Source organism: Cavia porcellus, unplaced genomic scaffold, assembly GCF_034190915.1.
Source record: "Cavia porcellus strain 051 isolate PalLab524CR breed Dunkin Hartley unplaced genomic scaffold, mCavPor4.1 scaffold_14, whole genome shotgun sequence".
Lineage (NCBI taxonomy): Eukaryota > Metazoa > Chordata > Mammalia > Rodentia > Caviidae > Cavia > Cavia porcellus.
The window spans coordinates 31,331,580-31,359,155 of NW_026947497.1; positions in this window are offsets into that span (position 1 = coordinate 31,331,580).

Consider the following 27,576-nt stretch of genomic DNA (forward strand, 5'->3'; position numbering starts at 1 on the left):
AAAAAATAAGTTCTGTGATAAGCATATTGAGATTTAGACTTTTAAATTATAAGTGAAAAGGGTTTGCTTCAGCCTAGAATGACCCAAACTGAGTTAAACAATACTTTTTATATAGCACTTTCCATAAAAAATTATAAGAATTTATCTGGAAAGTTCATCAGACAGTAATATGTAAAGATTAAAATTTATTAGAATAGAAGTTGAATATTTAAAGATCAATATTATAGACTGATATTTTCAAATGATATGCATATATCATTATATACATATATATGAAAGCACAAGAATTAACTTCATATCATATACGTCATTCCACAGTTTTCCAGAAATAAAAGTTTTGCATGCATGAGAAAACACTGTCTGTAAAGAGAAAATTAACTGGTGCATCACAGATGGTAGTAAAGATAAATAAAGAAGTAGTTGTCTAAATTGTTAATGTTATACAGTAGCTAGGATGCCAGAAACAATTAAAATTCGGGGAGAAGACTGGTTTAACCTACATAAAATACTCAATGTTGAGCTCTTCATCTTGACAGGGAGAGAAATACCTATGAATTTTAAACAGGCTTGACCATAGCATCTTCAGGGCAAAATGCTTGTCAATGTATGATCTGAAAGTAGTACAATCAAGCACATTGAAAATTCAGCAGTTTCTCTCATAGGAATGGATGGCTTTTTGACAAGTGAGCACTAGGTTTTATTTTGGCCTGGGGATTTGTGTTGATAGAAAAGTTTATTTACTCAAAATAAGTGTTATAAACTATGAAAATGAATCAGAACTTTAAACATGAATCATTTCCGTGTAAAATGCACCAGTTGACCTTCTGCTTTGTTATTGCTTCCTTTGATCAGTTAGGATTACCCATCATAAAATGGGTTTGAAATTTTTTTGTACTTAATTCATTACTTACACATTGTCAGTGTTAGTGCATACCAACCTAAACACCAAATATACTTATGAGCTATGTATTTTTTGATGAGGAAGTCTATGTTGCCTTTTAATTTTATTTTGTTATATAAATAATAGATCTTTAATGATCAAAATTCAATTACTCTTTCAATTCAAACAAATTATGAATGTTTTCATATTACAGAATGATTATATGTAATCACCCAACTACCACACAGATATGACAGTATAAATGCCACACTAAACTCATAAGAAAAAAAGTTTGTGGCAGGTTATTACACAGAGTTTGAAAACTTAAACAAATGTTTCAAGTTGAAATGATAGTACTAAGCTATTAATAAGTATATGAACTATAGGTCTCATAAAGTAAAAATAACTACAAATAATGGGAAAAATAAGGAGTTAAAATACATTGTTTTTTTTTAAGAATTATTTTCCGAGCGTGAAAGAAGTGTTTTTCCCATTTAATTATTATTTTTTAATTCTAGATCTGACCTGTTGAAAACAATTGTATGTTGTATAATGAAAATGTAAGATGCTTACATCCAAAAAGCTAGTGTAGTAACAGTCACATTCCTATCAATCTCATTAAAATACTTCCTCTCCTTTCAAACAAATTCGTCTCACTGTTCTTGGCACTTTCTGCAGCAGGTCTGAAAGTTCTCTTTTCTGTGTATCATTACAAGATGTGATAAAAAAAATTCGGTGACAGCTTCTGCCAAGTGCCATTCAAGCAAAAAGCAGGCTGGTAAAAACATTATTTTGTTTTTCATCCACTCTCTTCATCAGGTCGGGCAACATACAACTTTGCATCTTATCAAAATTCAAAATTAGATCACCTCAAATAAAAGACCCAATCAAAAACTGAGCTAATGTAGCGAAAAAATATTTCACAGAGTGCAGGTGGCCGGTAAATAGATGAAGAAATGCTTGACACCACTACTCATGAGACAAACACAGGTTAAAGCAACACTTAGATTCCACCTCACCCCAGAAAGAATGGTTGTCATAAAGGAATCAAATAATAACAAATGCTGGTGACACTGTGAAGAAAAATATACCCTCTTCATCTTGGTGGCAACAAAAAGTAGGACAATCATTATACAAATCATTATGGACATTCCTCAAAGAGCTAAAACTTGAAACTAAGTGTGACACAGCTATTCCATTTACAAGTATCTTCCAGAAAGATTAAAAACAACCTATTGTAGTGATACATGCATCCTCATGTTTATAACAGTACAATTCATGAGAGCAAAATCTTGGAAGCAGCCTATGTGCCCAACATCACATGAATGGACAAAAGAAGTCTGGTATTTACACACAATGGCATACAAGTTTGCCATAAAGAAAGATAACCCGGAGTCATTTGTTGGAAAATCGATGTACCTTGGAACCGTAATATGAAGCAAAATTAATCGGATACACTGGCTTAAGTACTGCATGGTTTCACTTTCTGTTTCTGAGAAACAGAAATTTTATTGAAGGAGCAAAACAAAAAATTATAGGTAATAGAGAGATCTTAAACAAGAAGGAGATCAAGAGATTAGAGGTTTTGAGAAGGGAAAGGGATAAGAAAGAGAATTAAGTTGTTTTATGAACTAGCACTAAATCCATACAAGGAATGTAAACACTGCATACTACAAACATGAGTTAACAAAAAGTTTTTAAAAATGAACAGTGAGTTATTTGAATAGATTAAAGACATTGAGGCAGCTGCAACACAGCAACTGAGGACATTCACAGAAGAACTTCAGAATTACTTCTGACAGTGGTGAGGACATTGGAGAAAGTGTATAAAGCAGGTGGAGTACTTTGAGGAGGCTAATGACAATGTGTATCCCATGTAATCAATATTTTAATGTAAATATTCAACATAGCTTTCCATCATGCTTAGTGTTTCCTCTGGTTAAATTACAGCATTTCTCTACTCAAGCACGTAGCTTTGGCTTCTTCATCTTTGAGTTAATCTACTACATTGTTCCACTTTTTCAATCCAACACAGCACTCCTGGGATTCATGCAGTTCCACTAAACTCAAATTTTACCTCAAGGGGCTCTTTGAGTATACCCTCCCTTCCAGAGAGCTGCATGGATGCCTAATTTGTGTCTTCAAACAGAGTAAAGAAATTTACTCAGATGTTACCTCCAGAGGGAACTTTTCTTTTTGCACCCTTTGCAAAACTGCAGAATTTCCTTCATCTGCCTTCTACCTCATCCCCAAATCACCCTTTGCTGGAGTTTGTGTTTTCATGTCCCCAGAAGGATCCTGTGCTGAAAGTTGGTCCCTGGTTTGCACTTTTATTGAGAGGTACTGGAATGCTTAGCATAAGAGGCCTGGTGGAGGGAAGTCAGGCACTGGGTGTGTGACTTGAAGGGGATGGTGGGATACCTGTCCTTCTTTTTTTTCTACTTCCTGGCTGCCATGAGGTGTGCATTTTTTCTCACCACACGTTCCCACTGTAGTGCACTGCTTCATCCCAAGACCAAAGGCCAAGAGATCCTGTGACCATGGACTGTGATTCATTTTCCTCAAGTCTTTCTGCCTTTTGCATTTTCTAATCTTCTTTATACACTGCTTCAGCCTAATTACTTCAAGGTTAGTGGATATCCAGCATATGTTATTTCCTGTTTTGTCTCTTATCTCCAGGTATTAGTATTCTAATTTAGATTCTCATGTCACCCCATCTGAACAAACCACAAAGCAAGCAGTCTTTTCATTTATAATTCTAATTGCTCCCCAGCTGAACAGCTCACCTTCTGTCATCATTTTAATCTGAATTTTCTTAATGCTAACCTCTTTGAAGTATCACTGACAATCTTTGATAGTTGTCCAGAAGACATTTCTCACAGGAACCAAATCTCAGCATCTCTCTTTTGTCAAAATGAACTTCAGAATTGGGTTTCAAATGCAAATGTGTCTGAAGATCTACTGTCTCTATAAGATCTTTCTTGTAAAAGGTTCCAAATATAATGAGAGAAAGCCTCAATTAAAAGTTCTAGCTGGCCTTTCACGCATAGTTTGTGTAGGACCATACAAGGCACATTACCAGAGGAGGGCAGACGGCCAGTTAGTTACCAGATCTATTCATCAGGTAGCTTTCAGTTTTCTGAAGGTGTCAGGTACAAGCAGCATTACTATTCCGCTATAGCCTAGTCCAAGTGCCAAAATCCACATTAATTTCTTCAGGATCTTTCAGTAATAACAAAAATTCAGTCATCTATAATACAGGAATTCATTGCTTCGCACTACAGGAAGTGAAAGTATAAAGCTAGGATCAGGGTTTGGAAGACAAGGTATGAACATGGCTGCAGTTACTCTGGAAACTGCAAGGCAAAATTAGCTCTTATTATCTCTTCTTGCTTTTGCTGAGTTCCTCAACTTGTGAATACAGCCTTCCCATCTTGGTCTCCATCCACACATCACTTTCTTCTGTTTCACTGCCTATGTCAATGTTTATACTCTAGAGTACTATGCTTTTCTATATTATAATTAGTGGATTAAAAGTTGATATCTTGTTTTGTAGAAGGCAATATTTCTCTGCTTAATAAGTAAATCTACATGACCTTCATTTCTGTACTTTTTCCTCTTTAATTACTATCTTCAAAACAATCTGTATGGTTAAGATATTTGTGGTTTCCTGTCCAATGGAAAACAAGATTACAATTTATATAATCCAAAGTTGCTTGAGAAAAACATAAAGTTAACATTATGTTTCTTTTTGTCTTCCTAATTTTGGAGCCAGAGTCCAATTGCTGCCAAAGGTTATATTTTTTATCCCTTACAAAATGTGATATCACAATGCATCTAGGATATAATACTTGCAAACTTTTGCTTAAAGAATATTTTTATTTAAGGAAGCTAACAGTAAATGTATACCTTCTTATAATCTCTATCTTGTGGTTTCTAAAATTACTACCTTCCACCCCCAAAGCATTTGCATATTATTTAAAATTTATATATATTTACCCTACTTCAATTACAAATGTATGAACTGTAATCAAACCATAGAATCAGATCCAAATTGACAAATGCCACGGCACTTTTTCAGCAGTAATCATGCCATCATATTACTTCACAAGGGTCTGGAAATAATAATGGGTTTTGCAAATATTTATCATATACTAGTTCTTTAAATGGGTAGTAAATTTTATTTCTATTCTTTTTCAGTGCATATGCAATGAATATTTGGTCCGCAAAATATCTTTCAGAATATATGTGAAGTAAAATCAATGTATATTTTCAAAAGGTGCATTCAGTAGGCTTATTGCCATCGGGAAATGCCCAACCACTTGATACTCCCCACACTATCACCTTTATTAGACATTCTCGAAGATACAGAGCTCAGTGGGGATTCACAACACTGTCAACCCTGACAGCTCAGACACTTTTTAACAGTAGTTCCTGTCAGATTTTCCTCCATGGCTTTTTTATCTTTCTGTATGTTGATTCTTTGTTTAAACTGTTCCTTTTATGTCTCTTTTTTCATTTCTTTTTTAAAAAGCTTATCAAAAATAAATCTAGAAAAAAGTAAACATCCATTATCAAAAATCTATGAACTATTTCTATCTGCATCGGAAATATATGAGAAAAAATACTTCCTATGAATTTTTCTTATAAAATAATGTTTTATACAGATTCATGTTTATGTTAGTGTTTAGTTAATTATAAGAAGAAAACTATTACAAGTTTTCCTTTACATAGAGACTGTAAGGCTTTGATGAATACACAGTGCTATGAAATTTCAAATTTATTTTAGAATCTGTGTATTTTAGAAGATAAACTTTATATTGCATATGATATCTTTTATTTATAAATGTATTTTTGATCATATTTTTAGTTTAAAACACCGAGAGAGAACACTGATCACAGAATAAAGGAACTGAATGAACAAACTCTTTCTGGACATGTATACCAATTACAGAAAGGATTCTAAAGAAAATTTTATTAAAAGTATTTCTTACAAAAGAAAAAATAATGTCATATGTTAAATAACTTGAAAAACAAACTAATATAAAAGCAAATCTATCTTAGTTATGCTTTCTTTTAATTTTTTCTTAATCTACTATGACTCTTCATAGATTCCTTTTCTACATTTTAAAGAACCTGGAAAAATTGTGGTAAAGCAGTACGTAGACAGTCAATTTCATTTTTTAATCCATTATATCAGCATGGAAGCCTCCAATTATGAGCCAACGTTTGGATGACCAATTACAGAATTTGAGAAATATGAAACTTGAATCAACCTACTTGAGTTAGAAGCTGCCTTGCTTGCCTAATTACTAGAGTCATATAATTGGAAAAAACAGAATTTTCTGTACTTTAACTCCAACATTTATTTAAAAAAAGAGTAAAAGTTATATCACTATTTGAATAGTCAAGAATAAGTGAAGTTATATATTTCCCATATCACTTTAAAGGCATTCATCATAGATACTATGAAATTATATACTGTTTTTTAAACTAGGAAAAAAACACAGGACCTCACGCTTGACAGGCAGGTGCTGTGCCACTGAGCTATATTCCTTACCCCTGAAATTATATAGTTAAAGATAATAATTCACATAGAATTTCCTTGTACCTCTCTAAAATATTAATTTGTTGTAGACCAACACAATACAAAAAATATGTTATGAGTTCAAAACAGACATTCCCCTGTTTGATATTGCCAAGGATACAAAAATTGATCACTTAAACTTTATGAATAAAGCATAAATCCACATAGCACATAAATCTACATGTTGATTGACTCTGATATGCAAAGGGGAAGTCAAGAACTAACTTTCTTAAAAGTCATTTGGGAAGAGGGTACTACTGAACAGGAACTAAGGTTTACTGCTGTAGCACAAAGAAACATAAAAAAAAAATCACAATGTTTCATAAGCATTCGAAAAGGAAATTATAGATGGTTTTGATTTTTTTTTCCAAACAGCAAACTAATGAGTACAATGCAAGTGTCACTGGACAGTTCTTGTTGGTTTGTTCGTAAGCCTTGTAAGCGGAGGCCCACTATTTTGTGGAGTACTTCTCAAGTTATCTGTGCACTAAACACTATGAAACACAGAAAATGTCCCTTTTGCAGCAGTAAGCCAATCTTGTTATTTGGAACAAATTGTTAAGTTTCTGTCAGTCTGAAGGCCTGTGTTTCAACCTACTGAATGTGTGTGGTGGTTGAAGGTGACACCTGGCAATTTTAGTTGTGCTGAATAATAGCGTCCAGAAAGGCAGTACTATTTCACAAGTTGTCAATTTTGCTGCTAGGGATTCAATAGAATTATTTTTCTTTTAGCATTGGGATCTTCTGTTAGCATCCATGCTTCTGAACAAAATTAATTTAGTTTGAAAGTAGTTTAAAGCCCCAGACCTTTTAATTCTTAACAAGTAAAATAATTTGTTTCTTGAAATACACTTGTTACCTGTATTGTAAAAATTTATATAGCTTTTAGTCACTATATGTAAATAATTAATTTTGTCAAATAGACCCAAGCATATAGTACTTGGCTACTCTTTCATACATTAGAGAAACTGATATTTTGTTATTGATATGAGTGTAAATGACTGTTTATTTCTAATATTGGTTTTTCACATATTTAAAATAATTATTTGAACTAGCCAATCTATAGTTCCTATAGGCTATTTTCACATTCAACTTGAATTTAAAAATGTGATGAATATCTTCTTCATTGCTTACTCTTGTAGTTATCCTATTATAAATTCAGGATCAATTTCATTTTTCAAAATGATTGTTTTAAATCCCATCATTTTATTATACAAATGTCATCATTTTAGGCCAATAAGCTGAAATGATCCAAGCAGTCTACTAGTCATCACTTTCACATATGGAAATTGCTCACCAACAATCCAGTCTGGCCCACCCAGTGAGAATTATGCTCCAGGGTCACGAGGCTATCATCTGCCCATAGCTGACTAATTGATAATCATCAAATTTAGATTTTCTATGCCAAGGAAAGTTTGGGTTTATTGATGCAGGATTTTCTGCAGCACTGATCCTGCTTGTCTACACTTGTGTCAAATTCTGTAATAGTTATTCTCATGACAGAGTTCATAGGGCTTTGCTATTAAGTTGAATTCAAAAGTCAGATTTTCCCTAAGGATTACTGAATGCCAAGCTGACAAAATACCATAGAGATTTATTTCTTTCTTTTTTTAATGATATTCTTTTTACTTTTTTTCTCTTTGCCTTTTGTAAAATTCAGCAGTAGAAGAAATACAATGTGAAGTAAATACAAAGTGTGGAAATTCTTAAGATGATAATAAACTAATTTCTCTTGTTAAAGGGTAAGGATCAAAAGTATAAAATATAATAAAAAGTAGTAATGATGTAATATAATATTTTCTATAGTACTTTCTGTTTTTAATCGGTTAACCAGACAGAAATTATGATAACAAAACATTTTATTTCAAATAGGCATATAGTGACCAGTCAAAAATTAAATGTGACATTCAAAGATATCTGTCTGTAAATTGTTCAGAGGGCATTTTGCTCAAAAAGCGAGAAAATGGTTTTGGTTCTGCTCATTTTGATTTCCTTATTTTCTGAGAAACTATGTTGTTCAATATCTCCAAAATCAAATGTAATTTATGTCGTTTTGAAATCCTGTCTGTTCCATCTTTTATAAAAGTTTCTGCTTGGTGTGGACAGGACAAATAGGTTTAGTACACTATGGCATAACTTTTACTTGTTCTTGGGTAAATATGAATTAATGAAGTACAAAGTAAATGCTTTAAGTGAAAGCTAGTATTGTGCTTTATTTATCTGTGAGTTTTTTAATCAAAATCACCACTGGGATTATTCACAAGCAGATAATGAAGAATGGTAACGAAAGTTCAATAATATACAAACCCTCCCAACTACTCAAGTCAATAGAAATCTAAATGTGTGTGTGTGACTTTGCATCTATAAAAGAAAACTATATTTTAATCACCATGATTAAGATATATTTTGGATTTTTCTTTATTAGAAAACTAGACTCATTGTCTGAAGAAAATAAAATCATTGCGTTTTTTACCTTTCACTGAGATTTGTAAAAGTAAAGCGAGACATAGATAATACGTTCACTAGAAATTGATTATAAAAGTTAAAAAAAAAAAAAAAAGAAAAATAGAGAATTTTCGGATTCATGATTAGGAAAATTTTTTTTCACTGTTATCAACAACAAGAAAAATTTCTAAGGACCAGACTTTAGATTGGAGATTTTGGTCATCAAATTTAAAAACCAAAATGCAGTGGGAGTAATTGGATTCAAGAGTGGCTGAGGCCAAGGAGCAGTATTCAACCACCAAAGACATGGTGGATGTGATTACTGTAACAGCATCAGAGCCAAGGCTGCAATCACAACACTCACTCGGACTGACAGTGTTGGCTAGAACAGAAATGCACAAGAAAACTCCCAAACTGCTGTTTGAACTGTCACAGCAAAAAGTTCAAATTCAAGTGAATGGAAGTCTAATGTAATTCATAAAAACAGAGTTAGCCCACCCCAAATTCCCACAGTTGCACGAGTTCACAGGCCCAGAATCTCTTGAATGACACTGAGCTTAATTCTGTTGAGGGCAAACACTGGTAATCACCAAAATCTGTACTATTAATCTTTCTCCCAGGCTTTTTTAAAGGGACAAGTGGTCTTTTATCAGGTTTCTGTGCTTTCAGGAAAAAGAAGTAATCAAACCTTTGAAAGAATATCAGAAATTTGGGTTGAATTGACATTGATTTTGAGAAAGCCAAAACAATCCACCAATGAAAGTAGGAGCTTACAGAGCTCAGGTGATAGGAGAATTTATTTTGGTTTCTCCTCATTGTGAGACCATTATAATTTGTGGTCATTCCTGCTAGTATAGAATACATAATTGGAAAAAGCAAATGCAGCAGCACCAGAAACTCCACCACGATTTTTTCTATGACTACTGTAAAAGCTATTGTGGCAGGAGCATCCAATGGGAAGACAATACAATTGCACTAACTGGAAAAATAATAAATTAACTGCAGTAGCCCATCTCTTATAGATTTCCAGAAATTAATGACAATATCAAGGGTTTAAAAGATATTTGCATGGTTATTTCTGATCATCACCCTTTCACGTATTCATTTGGCATGTGCAGAAGACAAACAGATCTTAGAAGATGATAGTGAATTATAAAAGTTTAACCAGATAATGATGTCAATTATAATTTAGTGCCACATGTAGTATCGTTGTTTTTGCAAATTAGCATATGCTCTGGTTTTTGGTCACTAGCTATATGTGAGGCAGATGTCTTTCTCAATTCTTCATTATGACAACCACCATAAATAGTTTGTTTTTATCTGAAAATGTCAGAAATACACTTTTACTGCCCTGCCTCAGTGATGTCTAGCTCTACACATTAGTTAAAAGCGATCTTCTTTCCTAGCCACAAGATATTACCATTACACATCACATTGATTAAACATGGAGACAAAGCTTACTGGTAAGTTACTTGAATGTGGGAAATAACTTTGACAAAACGCAGGGTGATTTCAACTTCAGTACAATTATCATAGGTCCAGTGAGATGGAACATATCAAGATACTGCTTCAAAGATAAAAGATAAATTATAACTGAGATGTTCTACTATCCAAGAAGATGTAAAACACCCAGTGAATCTCTGAATTTTAAAGGCACCATACTTTTTACTTGGCTTATTACTCCCACCAATTTTCAGAGTTACTGAAAAATCTACTAGTTTCCATTTTTCCCACAAAAAAAAAAAAGTCAGCAACAGGTTCAGGATATCATGGAAGCTGTTTTCTTTTTTGATATAAGTCCAAAAGTATTTTGCCGTGTAGAGGGTAGATAGCGATGACATTTAGAGTCTTTGGCAGGTACCTAAAAGTTAATCGCAACACAAGTCCTTGAGATTTTGGAGAAAAGCCACTTTCTTCTGTAAAGTTACATTCATTTCCTGTGGAAAACTCCTGTTAATCAAGAGTTTTTATATCTCTTTTATGGAGAAAGGTAAGATGAGTGAAAGAGAGAAGTATCAAGTTATCTTTATGTCTATCAGTCTATCTTGGTCCTGTTTCCCTGTAAAATCCATATGAATAGGATTTGGGCCTGGAACATAGACTATCAAGTTTAAACATAGTACTTAAACTATTTGTTTGATTTATTATTTATTAAATTTATTATTTATTAAATTAATTAAATAGTACTAAACTATAGAAATCTATAAGAGAGTCAAATAAATTAATTCTGCATTCCACTTTTGGATCATAGATAATTGATATTGAAAGCCAGTGCTTTACTGGAGAATGGGAATAAGGTCATAAAGCTGATACAGAAGAAAGGGACGGTTTCATTAATGCAAGTTCACCCAACTACCATAATGTAAGATGCATAGTTTCAATCTGCAAGAGACGGATTTGATACACTGTCATAGACAACATGAAATGATCCTCTATTTTGTAATAAGACTAGAATCATTTAAATACCATGGGTTTATGAAAAATTTGGGAATAAATTAAAACAAATCCACTTAATGCAAAAACGTTGTAATAAGCCACATTAAATTTTATGAGGTGGAATTTTCATCCAAAAGATTATCATCTTGCTTCCATGAAACTAAAACTCGGGTGTCCTTTTGTTCCCGGTTACCTAAACTCTCTGCTTTCCACGTTAGTGGTTTAACAGATGAAAGTTAGAAGTCACCTGATGGGTGACAATTTTATTTCTTGTCCGTAGGTGTTACCAGGAGCCTTCTGTTTGTTCTCCCCAGCCTGATAGAAAGCAGCTCAGCTAAGTGAAGGGGTGACCAGTTCCGGGAGCAAACCTAATTACTCAGCAAGCTTTCTACATTCATTTCTGCAGAAATTACCAGAAGTGCTAGCATTAGAACAGTACTTCCATTAAGCATTCCAAAGCCTCAGTCTACTTATTTCTGCCTTCAGAAAGAACCACGAGGATCTTTCCAGCTGAGAGGCTCCTAGGAAAACAAGCATAGAGGCTCTTCCTGCTTGCCTGAGACTTCAACTGGATTTAGATTCTAATTATTGGTCACTTATCTTTTCTTATATGTTAAGAAATCCAAATATTTCTTCAAAAATACAATTTTGTAAATAAATTCCAAAAGACTATACCAGTGACCTGACTTGCTCTTACTATAATTAAGGTCTACACTCTACCAAATATAAGCAGCTATTTTGTAAACTCAAAGAACAAGAAGATATATTACTGATAACCTTTTGTGATCACTCACTTCTGTATAGTGACCATTTTATAGTTGTATCTGAAAATGCTTTTTTTAATGGTTATGGTTTCTATTTAATCTGGACATCCAGTTTTGATAAAATGGTTACTAATTAGTCTGTGATATGATTATGTCTAATACAATTCTCTGATTTACATAATGTTTGCCAAAGAATTCAAAATGTTTGAATTCTTTGAATGTATTCATGCACAATATTTACAATTTTTGCTTTGCTTTAAAGTACAGATAATTTCATAGCATGAATTTTTTTTATTATAGTTCAACATAAGTCTCATTCTAAAACATCCTTTTCTCTATGCAGCTCAGAGAGAAAATCTGCTGAATCAATTGAGTTACACTAAGTAGATTCCTGAAAAGCAAAGTTCTACAGAAAGAGAATTTAGTGATAGAAGTTCAGACTTTCACAATACTCTCAAAAGTTTCAGCCAGATAAAATTTTAAAATAAATCCCCAAAAATGAATGATATTCCCTAAAAAAGAAAATATCCCAAACAAAGCAAAACAAAATGAAAGAAAAAAAGAAAATTATTCCAAAACAAAACAAAACAAGATATCTCAAAACTTGGGCATCCTATGTTTTATGGGACATATTATTTTCTCCTTTCCATTTGTGTGTAACAATGTCCATCATTATTTTATTTCTTACAGGAGTAGAGAGATCTTTTAAATTCTATGCTTTAAATATTACATAAAATATCTTAACTAATAAGTATGTATACACAAACAAATATTATTCACCCATATAGAACAAAATCATTTTATTTCTTAGATAATGGGTGAAACTGCATATGATTATATTAAGTGAAATAAGCCGAGCTCAGAAAGTAATTAAACAGCTGTTTCTTCTCACATGAACAATCTAGAAATAAAGTGAGAAAAGAGAAATGACATACACCTTAAAAGGGGATGATTAACAGAAGAGAGTCAGAGGTGAAAGGAAACTGTGTAATGGATTTAAAGATCAAAGCATGTCTCATGCAGCTAAAAATAAACCTCTATGGAAGCCACCAGTCTGTGTAATTAATATACACTAATACAACATATGAACTTTAATATATAATCCATCACCTATTAATTTTTAAAACACATTTGAATTGCAGTACATTGTAACAATTTTTATTTATTTACATTGTCATGTTCAATATAAATCATTATTTTGGAAATTTCTTCACTTCAAGGAGTAATTTATATATTGTAAGACATTGTATTTTGAAAAATTTAATCATTCTTTATAATAAGAAACTTTTTCTCTCAAAGGCCTGATTCTTTGTTTTTATGCATAATTTCATTTGTACTTGTCCATGTTAATGTTTGTAATTGAGCCTTTAAAGGTGATTAATTAATAGTTATTTTTGTCTTTCTTTTACTACATTATTCAAGTGTGCTGATGTAAATTTAATGTACAATGTCATTTTTAGAATTAACAAACAGCCAGTCTCCCACTTACTCTTTGTTCACTGTGGAATTTCATTTGCTAAAAAACTGTCCATTTTGGATGAATATTTTTGTAATGTGATGACCTGGATGAAATATTGAGCAACTTATAATCCTTTCCACAACAATGAATTAACTTATGGATAAAGTGTATTTAACTGGGTATCATTATTGATAGATTTAAAAAAAATAATTAATTTGATGAAATAGGAGAATAAAAAATATAATCACCAACTAAATATATAAGAAAGTAAAAGGTAAAATCTACACATGTACTTAATAGATTTTATTAGAGGAAGTTTCTCATAATTTTTATTTATGTTTATTGGTAATGCCAAGTATAATATTTAAAAATTTTAATAAATATATAATTTTAATTCTCAGTTAAATAGTGCTTACTATTCTTAACATATCATGTTAATTTTCAAGTACATTTTTATACAACGAATGAGTAAATTGGGAAAATTGCTTGCTTTCTCACGTACTGCAAGAGTAGAAGAGTCAATTCCATGTTAAGACAAAAGCACGGAAAGATTGAAATCAGAAAAGTAAAGAGAAGGTAAAATCTACATTTTTTAACAACCCAATAAAACATGAATGAACTATACTAATTTGCAGGACATAGAATCTATTGTATTGACTCATTTTAAGTTAAACTTTATAGATAACATTTATAGATTGCTTGTGTTTCTTAAATGCTTTATCATCTTGTACTTTTGCTTTTCTACAGTGTTTTATCCTCTTATTAATATTTTCCTAGTGGATAGTGTCATTAGGCCATTTCAAACCTAACACTTTAACCGTGTATCTCTGTTCTGATTTTCTCACTTGTACAAAGACTTTTATAAGACAAAAATGACTTATTAATGCAAATAACCTGGTACACTATGAGTTGTCATTAAATAAGCGTTCTGTAAATTTGGTGGCTTTTATAAAAATTCTAATTAAAGAGACTTGTTAGAAACCACAAAACAAACACCTCAACTCATTATAACTGTACATTGCCTACTGTGTGACCTTCACCAATGTATATTTAAATTTATTCTTTAATGATTTTTATCATCAGTAAAACAGTGCTAATAGGCTTGCCATCTGCATCACACATATAATGAAAATCGTAGTTAATATTTTGCGATAATCTTAATTTTACCATATCACAGTAGAGTTTAAAGGAACACAAAACTTTCTGAAGTTTCAACGAACAAAGATAAAATGCAATTCTCTAAGACTTGATTAGGAATACATAGTGGGGAGCAAAAGAGCTAACTTTGTTTTGTAACAGATTGTATTCAACTAAACATTCTTGATAATAAATCGCAGCTTTCTCATTTTTTCCCTACCTTTTCTTGACCACCTGAGTGGAATTACATCTTTCAGCCTCATGGAACTTTGGACAGTTTTTTCAGGATTTGTTATGCATTCAGAGGTAATTGACACATTTGTTGGCATGTGAAATAATATCATATTTCAGTGTAAAGAAGTTAAAGCCGCATTTTTTTTGTCTTTTTCTTTTTTATGGATACCTGGGATCAAACTCACAACTGCCTGCTTGCAAAGCAGGCGCTTATGCCGCTGAGCTAAATCCCCTGCCCCGAAGCCGCATTTCACGTATATGCTTCCTTATAAATCTTTAAATTTGTGTTAAATGGTAAGCAGTTGTCTTTTCAAAGACTGAAATCGCTATCTATGAATTGAGTTTGAGTCATATTTATTGTTTTTTCATATTTTAAAAATAATGACATGTCTATAAAGTAGGAATTTTTAGAATGATTTTGTTAATTGTACATAATTATCTATGGCAATATTTTTGAAAATATTAGCAAACTCCCTAGTAGAAATTTTGATTAAATTAATTTTGCAGTAAATATAAATATAAATTTCAATGAAAAGAATGTATAAATTACCTTTTACCATGTAAAATTATTTTTTTCATTACATTTATTCCTCTTAGCTTTAATGTGGTAGTTTGTAAAAAACCTATTGAGTCACAGTTATATTTCTGGCTTTTATTTTATAATTTGTGGAAGAAACAGTACTTATAATAGTTCACTGCCACTACATGCTGTTAGTATCGATAACATAAAGCTTTAAAGAAAATTAATTTTTACTGTTATTTTACTTCATAGTAAGTGAGTTGACCTTCTGAAGTCTGCTAGACTCATCTGTTACCCATGAAAGTTACTGGACATAGGGTCTAATGATCATTAGCTCATATAATTACTTCATGCTATTACTTCTTATTTCACAACTTACTATTGCAAAAGTCTCTTTGAGGATAACTCATTAACTTAATTAATAACTCAAGGTATAAACTTAAGATTCTCGGTGCTGAAGATGTAAACATGATTTTTTAAAATTTCATGTAATATTCCACCATATAAGGAAGTGTAATATACTTTAAGGTAAATATTAAACACTAATTGTTAATTACAATGTATTAAATATAAATAGATTAATGTAACTCTAATTCATTTTATTATACATATGCAAATATTTTAGTAGTTTTTCATTGGTTAATTGTAGGAAGTAAATTTAAAAAAAGAATAAGCTCTCACACAAAATATAAACTCATGATTTGAATATCAGGAGTCAGAATTAAGAGTTACATAATGTTTTACCAAGTAAAGATTCGAAATATTTTCTGATGAAGAAAGTATACCACCTTATGTGTGGGGCTGGGGATTTAGCTTAGCGGCGTAAGCACCTGCCTTACAAGGGCACAGTCGTGAGTTCCATCTCCAGTACCAATTAAAAAAAAAAAAAAAAAAAAACACGTATTTTGTAATACATGTATGTTAATATAAATATTATGGTGTTATGCAAATTAACTGTGTTTTCACAAATCAAATTCATGTAGCTTGAACAGACTGATATCTTTGTACCTCTTTCAGAATTTCTTTAATGCTTGGCTTTACAGAAGACAGACTCTGGCTGATCTGTATTGCACATTTAAGTCATTACAAGATGGCATCTAGCTTATAGAAAGTTCCACTCACCTTTACGAGAGAATCAAAGCGCAAAGCACAGGTAGTATTTTGATACTTTGATAAAAACAATTTGAACTTGTTAAATCCCTGAAAATAGTCTGTGTGACACTCAAGCAGTTCGCTTTGTTAATTACTTTATAGTAACTCTCATTTTTGGAATTTATTTACCTAATCAGAATACTAGTTATTTTATCACAGAATGATCAAGTTACATTTTGAAATGCTTGAAAAATTCAAAATGATTTCAACAAAATATTAAAAGAAAAATAACATTAAGAAGAATCCAAAACAAAAATTCTTTGCCAACTAAAACTGATGGAGAAACTAGAAAATCATGAACAGCAGACAACAAACAGGTTCACAGTGTAAGTAATCTCTCGGTTCACAGCTGGGGACAAATATTCTTATGACTTAAGGAAGCAACAGCTTTGTAAATGTATTTTCAAATATTTACAGTCCAGGTCGATACAGTAAAATCTCTGTGAAAATGGCCCTTTTTCTTCATGTGTTTGACATTAAACCCAGGAATTTATCTAACATGAAGCCATGGCTGAGAACATTTAGAATAATAATACAAAAGTATCCTAGGTAAGAAATCAAAGCAAGAAACCGTAAAAAGACACATGATATAAATATGGGTACATTTTGAATGAATATATATGTGTTATACAAAACATGTTTCATGCAACCTGATGCAAATGAGTCTTTTGTCTTGATAAGCTGATGATACTGCTTAGTCCTTTTTCTGAAGTCAGTAAGGCATAGGGAAAGAAAATGTCTGTACTTCAGAGATACACATTTCAGTAGCAATCAAATATATTCAGGTCTCTCAACAATGTTTCTGATCGACTAGAAGCTGCATTACAGTTCTTGCTTTGTAGTATATAGACAGATAAGTTGCATGTGTTGCTAGTATGAAAACAAACTTTATTTAAATCTAACAGAAAAGGCACATCTCATACTAAATCAAACTATGACATTCATGAATAATTTTCAGATAGCTTTATATTGAACACTTCACTAATTTATTTAGAATTTAATCTTTATAAAATTATGTTTCAAAGTCACAAAGATAAGACTTGTCTGTCCTGAAACTATCATTTGTCTAAGTAATACAGGTAAAATTATTAACACGTAGGACATATATTTTCTCACATAACTGAGCATTATTTTTGTCTACCTAATGCTTGAAAATTTTATAGACTTTTATTCAAGACTTATGGTATTATTTCTCTTTCTTTGTTTTGTTTTGTATTGTTTTCTTGATTAAATTTGTCCATATATTATGTCCTCTGAAAGTGTTCTCCTTGATATGTAGAATGGTTACCAAGCTCTGAGTGTATTTTAAGGAACCAATGAAATGTTACCAATGCTGGGCCTGGGATTTAGCTCAGTGGTATAGGAGCCTGCGTGCTGAGTGCAAGGTCGTGAGTTTGATTCCTGGTAATAGAAAAAAAGAGAGAGAGAGAGAGAGAGAGAGAGAGAGAGAGAGAGAGAGAGATTAACTCACCTGGGAGAGAGAGAGAGAGAGAGAGAGAGAGAGAGTTTAACTCACCTGCCTGGCAAGCACAAGGTTGTAAGTTCGATCCCAGGTACAACAAACAAACAAAATGCTACCAGTGCCAAATATGATTACTGAAAGATATGAAAGGTCATTGGGACCTGGTCATAGCATTTTAAATTCTACAAGATTTACCATATCTTTGGAGTAGCCAATATATCATGAATGATATTTAATATAATTTATAACTTGTATACCACTGACAAGCCAAGCCTGTATCTTTTCAATTTACAGTGTTTTAAGATACAAGAAAAGTTTTAATACAGAGAAAACTGATAAATAAGGCCACAGAACGTGGATGTTCTGGTATCTAGCCTGACAGTATAATTTTTTTAAAGTCAAAGTACTTATATTTATGTTAAAGTACTTATATTTATGTATAAACAGTGCATTAATTTCATAGAAATCAAATATTACAGCTAATTTACTAAATACTTGTGGAGTAAGAAAAATACAACTAACATAACAGAAAATAACCGAAAAACATCATCACTGGACTGTCCCGCAGAACTGAGAGGAACTGTTTTTGAGGACCAGTTCTTAACACATAATTGTAGTTTAGTCTGAAACATCTGCCATTTCAATATGCTGGAAACTACTGTGCTAAGAAAGCGGAGAGAAACATCCTACTGTACAGTGGAGCTAAGATTTAGTGGAGAAACAAGGAAGCTTTAATCCCATATTGCTTCCTTAATGGCAACAATGAAAATTTCAGACAAACCATGACACACATGATGTATCTTCTGTATTTCTTGCTTCAGCTCTGAACAATCCTCTAAATCCGACTAGCTCATTCAGGATTGTCCTTTACTCAGAAAAAAGCAACGTGCAGAATTTTAGCCATAGAATGAAAATGATTTACTCATATGAGGAAGCTTAAATCAAGACTAAAATTTTCACCCAATCAGTCAGAATAGGCTAGAGTGTATAATGCATAAATAAACTTTAAAGTATTTTTTTCAGAAACACCTTGTTTTTATCATTAAAGAAAATATTTGATAGATTCCTATTTTGATTAGAATATTGTAAAGTGAAAAACTCTCATATTTCACTATTTTATATGTGAGGCTATATGATTCTGTTGTATTTTTATATGTTATACTTGATTGCTGAACATTAAAGAAAGCAGTGACATGTGAAATCGAGATATAGTCAGCTTAATATATATATATATATATATATACACATATATATTCATACTTATATAATATATTTATGCATGACGTGATATACACATGTATTAACTTATCTGTGATACACAATTTAAAAGTGGCTCAATTTTGAATGTGAAATTAAAATAATCAAAAATGGAAATGTAAATTAATTTGAATAAGTGAAAGTAAGTAAGCTTTTGCTATGCCTGATCTACATACAAAAATAACTGCAAATGAAAATGTAAAAATAATTGCAATAAACCCATAAAATTCTAATAGATGTAGGTTTAAAACGTTTTTTTCAAACTGATAACTGAATAAGTAAAATGTTAAGACATCATCGAAATGCTACTGGGAAAAAAAAATAGCTTTTTTTTCCCTTTGGTACCAGGGATCGAACTCATGGACTGCACGCTTGCAAAGCAGGCACTTATGCCGCTGACCTAAATCCTCAAAAAGCATATTTTTAAACTATGGTTTTCCATACTTGAGATAAGTAACATTTGTTTCAAACAAAACAACTAATACTTCTGTCTAAAAACACTCCAATATACATTCTTATGAATAAATGGAAACTTTTAGTGGAGGAAGTAGAGGGAGAATTTTGGAAGCATGAATCAAAACTCATAACTAATGTAAATATATGTCAGTGATTCTACTTTCAATTATTTATGTAAACTAAATATAAATGGCATCCTAACACAATTATTTTATTTAGTATATTATTCAGGACAATAAAAGAATTAGTCACAAGTATCATAATTAAATTTTTGGTAAGTATGCGATTGATGGTCTTCAAGTGACTTAAGTATATCTCATTTAATACAAAACACCATTGAGGTCTATTGATTTCAAATCTGAAGATCTTGAATTCCAAAGAAATCCATTTACTTAAGTTGGAAGTTCTAAGCCATGATGCTGCGTGTTTTAGCTCGGGCTATCAGGACTCCTCACAAGTATTCCTCTTAAATTTGAAATGCTTTTGTGCCAGCATGTGACACTTCTGTATTAATTGTATGCTGCTCCTCCTCCTCCTCCTCCTCCTTCTTCCTTCCATCTCATCAGTAAAGAGGGCTCCACATGGTCTGTTTTCTTTATTCTGATTCTTATCTTTTTTTCTCAATCCTCTCACCGTCCTCACCCCGGGAATATTGAGAGCTGTGTGACCTGGATAGAGAGATTGAGAGAGAAAAAGAGATAAGAGAGAGAAAGATAGAGACAGAGACACAGAGAGAGAGAGAGAGAGAGAGAGACAGAGAGACAGAGAGACACAGAGAGAGAATGAAACATTGAATTATAAACCTGAAAACAAATATTTACTAAACACTAGTTTTTATCTTTATCTTTTAATTATTAGTAAAGAACTAAATTAATGCGTTCCAGTAATCTTTATTACCGTGCAAAATATTCTCAAGAGAGTGAAAACATGATCAGGATATAGAAATTTATATACAGATGTTTATTTTAAAGTATATGTAAATATAAACACTTTATATTTTATAGAGCTACATTTTTTACATTGCAATTTTATCTTCAAAATATTTTGAACCTATTTTGAATGGGAAATAGTAACTATATAAACAATAAGCTTAAAAATACTTTTGTCTTGTAAAAGGTTATAATGAGCATCAGAACTTTAAGGACCTCAAAAACAAAACTGATAGAATCCCTTTTCCCAATTTATTCTTCTTCTAAATAAAGATCATGTAATTGTCATTTGTATCTATAAATTTGAGTATTTCACCATGAGTATTTCACCTTTGAGTATTTCAAATTCTGTTTTTATCTTAAAACTTATTTTTTCTTAATATATAGCTGGGCTTAGGAGTCATTGGGATAAACAAATAGCTTGGTTGCTTCATGAATAGCATTGATTTTTCAGCATTTCTCTAGAGAAAGTACTGATGCTTGTTTGGGGACACAATTTGATTTGGTAATGTGAGAAACATTGTAGCCCTAAATTTGCATATGAGTTGGGTGACAGAAACAGAAATATATTAGCATTCTAACTGCCCATGTTTTGGTGATGGTTTTTCTTTTTTGCGGGCATTTCAGGATGTTTGCATCAGTTCTTTATAGATTTGGAGAGAATAAGATAGAAAAAAAAAAAACCACTATGTTTATTTCTGGGTTTTTTTTTTTTTTTTAATAAAACAAATAATAGCTACTTGAACTCAGTGTCAGACTTTGTTCACCTAAACTTTGCAGGGAAAATATGTCTCATTAGTGAATCTCTTTCTCAGAATGTGAGTGGAAAAGTAACCACATAAATCTAAATCTAGAATGTATTGCTATAACTCTTAATTCCTTCACTCAAATCAACACACCAGCAAAACTACCCAATAATAAATTCTAAGTAGGAATAATACATTCTCATTTCCAGCTTAAGTAAGATTGAAAAAGAGACCAGTGACATTATTGCCCTAGCATATAGGTCGATGTATGCTTCTGTGATTCTGCGCTTTGCATGTTTGAATTGTCCCATGGGAAAACTTAAAATCTCATTAGCCTTCTTAGCACTGAGTCCCCTGTTATTTCCCCTGAATATTTCTTAGCAAAATTTTAAAATGAGTTAACTTAATGGCAACATAATTAATGTATTTTAACTTAAGTGTCTATTATGTTGGAAAGCACAATTGAGATTGTTTCCCCTTCCACATTTGAACGTTTAATTAAAATGGGTGATTTTAATTTTTTAACAATCCAATATGCCGAAACCAAACTGAGTGACAGGCAGTGTTACAGTAATAATGTTAGAAAAATTGATTTGAGGAAATATAAAGAAAAGTTTATTTTCTAAGAGAAATAAGCAATGCTGAAATTGAAACAATAGACCAGTATTACCTTATGTGTGTCTTATTTCAATCTTCTTTGATACTTGACTACCATATATTTATTTCCAGTTAATAAATAGGAAGGAAAATTATTAGCATTTTGAATTAGAGCATTGATGGTTTTATGAAGTTCAGTTCACTCTTCTAAACTTTATTTACAAAATGAAGATAAACTTTTTCATTAAAGTATATTCAGTTTAAGAAGAAACTCAGGTCATTTAATTAACACTTGTTGATCTATCTTAACAAATTATGAAAATATCACTGTTTTGTTTAAATGACCTAAATATCTGAGGATGCATATTTAGATGACCATATTTATTTTTAAAGACACTCATAGTATAAGTGAAAAATCATAGAAAAGGAGGTTTTTGTTTTCATTTAATTTCATTGGCTTATCAAATATTTCCTACAGCAGATGAATTCCATGATGTGTGTAATGTTCTTAATTCTCTGTTTCTCAGTTTCTTTGTCTAGATTATGGATATAGAATTTATTTAATTATCCCTTTGGATAAATAAGCATGGTAAAACATTAAATGCCGAAAGAAAATGACGAGTATCTGTTAAATACTAACTGTTAATTAAAGGTATTAATGGTACTAAGACTATACCTTCTTTTTCAGCAAAAATGCCCTCTGGGTATATTCAGCTTTATTATTGCACTGGGATCATGGGCATGTCTCAGTTTTGTCTAGTGTTTGTCTTTATAGGATAAAGTTGTGAAAATACTATTGGAAGAAATTATTTATTGTGACCTGAATTGCATTCCTAAATAGAGAGAACATAGTAACTTTCAGAGGTCTCTTACTTAGGTTTGAGGGATTTAATGGTACAAGATTAGAAGACAGACATTTGAATTTAAGTATCTCATATTTTAGGAAACTGATGTAACAATATAACAGCTTATGCAGAAGTATGACACACTGATTAACAAAGACATAAATTATTGAATAAATGCAGGGTTTGAGGTTATACCTGTTCTGGGGAGTGAAGGAAGATTTCATAAATGGCCATTGCACCTGTCATCATAAATGAAAAAAAAATAGTGTGACAAGAGTAGTACAAATATGTGGTGGCTTGAAAACTGGTGGTCAACTTGTAATTGAACTGAACTGAATCAGAATGGTGCTGAGCACGATAGACCACCTGAGGATTGCTGCCAAGATACAAAGGAGAACTAAAGAGGAGGAGGTAAGTGGTTTCTCCATGATGTTGTAGGTTCTCCTGTTGCCGTTGGCTCTCCTGAAGGAGCTTGTTGAGTTTCTTTTGCATTATGAACTTGGCTGTTGTTGTTATCAAAGGAACTCAGGACCTTGTTGTCACTGAGTGTGGCTGCAGTTCACTCTTGGGGGGTTCTGGTCCTTACTTGGAGCATCACTTCCTGGCTCTGAGGGGAAGATGGTACGGTGTTCACTCTCCACGAGAAGCTTGCCATACTGGCTTCCTGATATGAATTTGGCACTTCTCCTAGTTGGAGAAGCTTGGGGGCCTTGTTGGAGCTGAGAATGGCTATGGTACCTTTCCTGGAAGCTCTGTTCCTCATTATAACCATTGCTTCCTGGCTCCAATGCAAAAACCTCTACCTGCTGGCACAGATTTTTCATCCTGCTGGCACAGGCTTTCTAGCTTTCACCCCTGACCTTTGTGCTTTCCCAGGACGGCTCCATGAAACAAACTTTTATGAGTCATTGTTGTGGGCTTTAGGCCTCCAGTTGGATTCATAGCTGCACTGTCACAGGCTCTTGTCTTCAACTGGACTCATGCAGAATGTTGCCATGGGATTCAGGCCCTTAGCTCAATTCTTTGGGTCTTAGTGTATGGATTTATTTCCATATTTCTTTTGTATTTGACTCCTTAAATGACCCTTATAAAATAATACTATCAGATATGTGTCCTGTGTTAAATCATTCTCCTGATTACAAAAAAACACAAACCAATAAGACTGCGTACTGTTTCATATGTCTATGCAATCATTAAAATATCAGAAGTAGGGGCTGGGGATTTAGCTCAGCGGCATAAGTGCCTGCCTTGCAAGCAGGCAGTCGTGAGTTCGATCCCCGGTACCGATAAAAAGGAAAAAGACAAAAAAACAAACAACAACAACAACAACAAAAATAAATAAATAAAATATCAGAAGTAGAAGGTATTTCAGCAAAAGTATCTTGGGGCAAGAGATTCTACATACAGAAGCATATATATATATATATATATATATATATATATATATATAGAGAGAGAGAGAGAGAGAGAGAGAGAGAGAGTTCTCTGCTTTGGCATGATCAATTCGCTTAGTAAAAGATCACTGATTGTGTGATCAACTCCTACCTTGCAGTCTGATTCCATATAAAATGTGAGTGTAAACTCAAATTACAGTTAATGGCCTTGCTAAGCATAATTTGTCCTAAGCAAATACAGAATTAAATTTCATATGTCTCCATAAACTTGCAATAGATGTAAACATAGTTTAAATTCAGAATTTTCTTTTATACTAAAATATATTTTAATTAATGAACAAAAGATTCAAGATGAGAAAGTTAATTTCAGTTTTACTTTTATTAACCTCCCTATGTAGGTTCATGATTTTTTTTTAAAGTCATGAACACAATATTCTACTGGATGGCTGTGCTACATCAAGTATATTCATTAACCTATCAAAGGCCATCTTGATTTATTTCAAGTCTTGACAGTTGTGAAGAATATTACTTTGAACATCAATGGTCTAATTTTTTATGAATAGAAGTTTCAATGCATATAAGCTCACTTTGTGGAGAGTTATTAGCCTTCCATTTACCAAAATCTCTGGTTTAAGAGTCACAGTATTTTAATGGTCTCTCAGGTAAAAATGCTTGCCACGGGTCTGAGAAAATCAAGAGCTAGCGTAGTGCTCTGTGTAGTGCACTTAGCACACATTCTTATAAGACTCACTTCCTTAACATTTTCTGGTATAACACTGATAATGCATAATGCTCTGTTAAGATATACTACATTAATTGTATGCATGATCAGTTATTATAAAACACTTCATATTTAGAATACAACATACCTAAATGGGACAGAAACATGAAAATACACTATTCACTTTTATTTTTTAATATTATGATCAGGTTTTTATGTTGTAATTCCTACAGGTCACTTACAGAAATTGTTCCACTTGATATTTACTTCTCATATTAGTTGTGTTCTCATTCTAGATGTCTTTTTTTGAGAATAACAAAGGCATTTCCTTCACCAAGAAGTTCTACTAATTTTTCTGTTACAGTATGAATTGATCATCGTAAATGAATAAAACCATAACTGCTATCAGGTATGTTATGCTCTTAGTATCTACATCAATTAGGTGAGAGATGTGTCTTTTTAATCTGATCTCTGCTAATGGCATCTCAGTAAAGGAATATACTTTTCTCTTGCAAATGATATGGCATTCATTCCCATATGCTACACTCAGTACCTTCTGATGTTCTTAAATGATATTCAGTATTTTACTCATGCTGATTCCATGACAGTGTGTTTCAGATGCGCACTGATGATGTGTAGCCAGGCAATGCTTCAAATCAGAGATTCTCCTGCAGGCCACTGTGCAGTGGACTGCATGCAAAGATGGGGAGTTTGAATCTTTCCATTCTTTGAAGGCAGCATTTTATACATTTCCCTAAAACAAGGAAACACCGTACACTGATGAAGGGTGGAGAATTTGTATTTTGTAAAGCTGAAATTAATGAATTTTATGTTCAAAGTATAGGTAATTTACTCCAGCCTTTGCAGTTATGGGATAGGAAAAGACATTCTAATTATCTCTCTCATAACCTTGAGCCCTAACTTCCATTCCTACAGAATAATGGTTAAGGTCCAGCATTAGTGTCTATGTCAAGCATGTTTTGTATTGAATTGAAATTAATATCTCCTGGAATTGGCATTCATGGCATTCTGACCACTACAAAGTTTGTATATGTTTTAGGTTAACTCATTTCCACTTAAGTTGTGCTCACCTTGACCACCTCAACGAATATAAATTCTTTCCTTATAATTTTTAGTTCTTCAAAGTTTGACTAAATCTTGGCATGAAGGTAGTGTGTGGAACGCAAATAAAATACTCTGTACTGTGAGGGTTTGTACTTGTTCATTTTGTGACTCACAGATTTATAACACCTTTTGGAAATACAAAAACATGCTTATTTCACATATAAAAACATACACAAAAGGATATATAATATATGCAAATAATATATAGTTATTATGTTTGAAATAAATTAACTAGAACTACATTCAATGACTGAAAATTTTAAAGGTCTTTGATATTGCTTTATCAAACTTCATAATATCAACAAGTTAAGATATAAATGTTTATTGATTTAGCTTGTTTTTCCTGCATACTACACTAATTTCTGTATACTAAATTATCTCTGAATATTTGAATTTGATCATAATTTGTATTAATAAATTATCAAATATAATGTTGCCTTTGACTTATTTAAAAACTTCAAGATATTTATACCTATATTTGGTACTTATATTACCTTTACCAAATATTATATCACATGAATGAATGATAGTAGAGCATGGTATAAATATTTCTACTAAGATGAAATATGAAAATCTTGGTGTGATTGCTAATTGTGATATGTCATTTTGACTGGATTAAAAAATGGCTAGTAGGGTAATAAAGTTCTGTACATGTCTCAGAGTGTCATGGAGATGTGACACTGTGTTCTAAGTATCATTCCTCATTCCTTTCTCACTGGAATTGTTCCCATGTGATTATTTTTTTGTGGGGGATTTGGGAAATTGTGAACTAAACAGTTTCATGGTGCAATGTCAGTGCACCTTGCAGTTTCTGCTTGTGACTCACTCCTCTGAAACCATAAGCCAAATTAAACCACTCTCCTATAAGTCACCATTGTCAAACACTGTGTTATAGCAAAGAGAAAGCTGACTAAAGCACTTTGCATACATTATTTAAATTATGCAGCGTTGTACATTAGTGTAGAGCATCAATTATTTGTTAAATAAATGTCAACTATTTATAATAAATTGTTTTCTCAAGATCCAATGATAACCTAATGAGAAAAATTAGCCAAAATTTTAACACTAATTCTACATTAAAATTAGATAGACATGATGCAAATTAATACAAAAATTTGAAATTTAATATCATGGCTGCGAAAGTTTTTATTAAATTTGATTGGTGGCCAGAATATGATATATTGAAACATCATATAATTCAATCCCTAAGAGATATTGATTTTTTATCAATATACTTAAATTACTTAAATGATACTTAATTGCAATATTTAAAACTATCCATTGTTCTCCAAAAGAGAATCAAGACTATGCTTACAGCCTGATGATAAAAGTAAACATGATTCTTGAGGAAAAATATTCTGTTCTGCACCATACAGAGCAAGTAAATATTGGTTGCATAACACCCAGACAAGGGGAGGCAGAACTCTCCT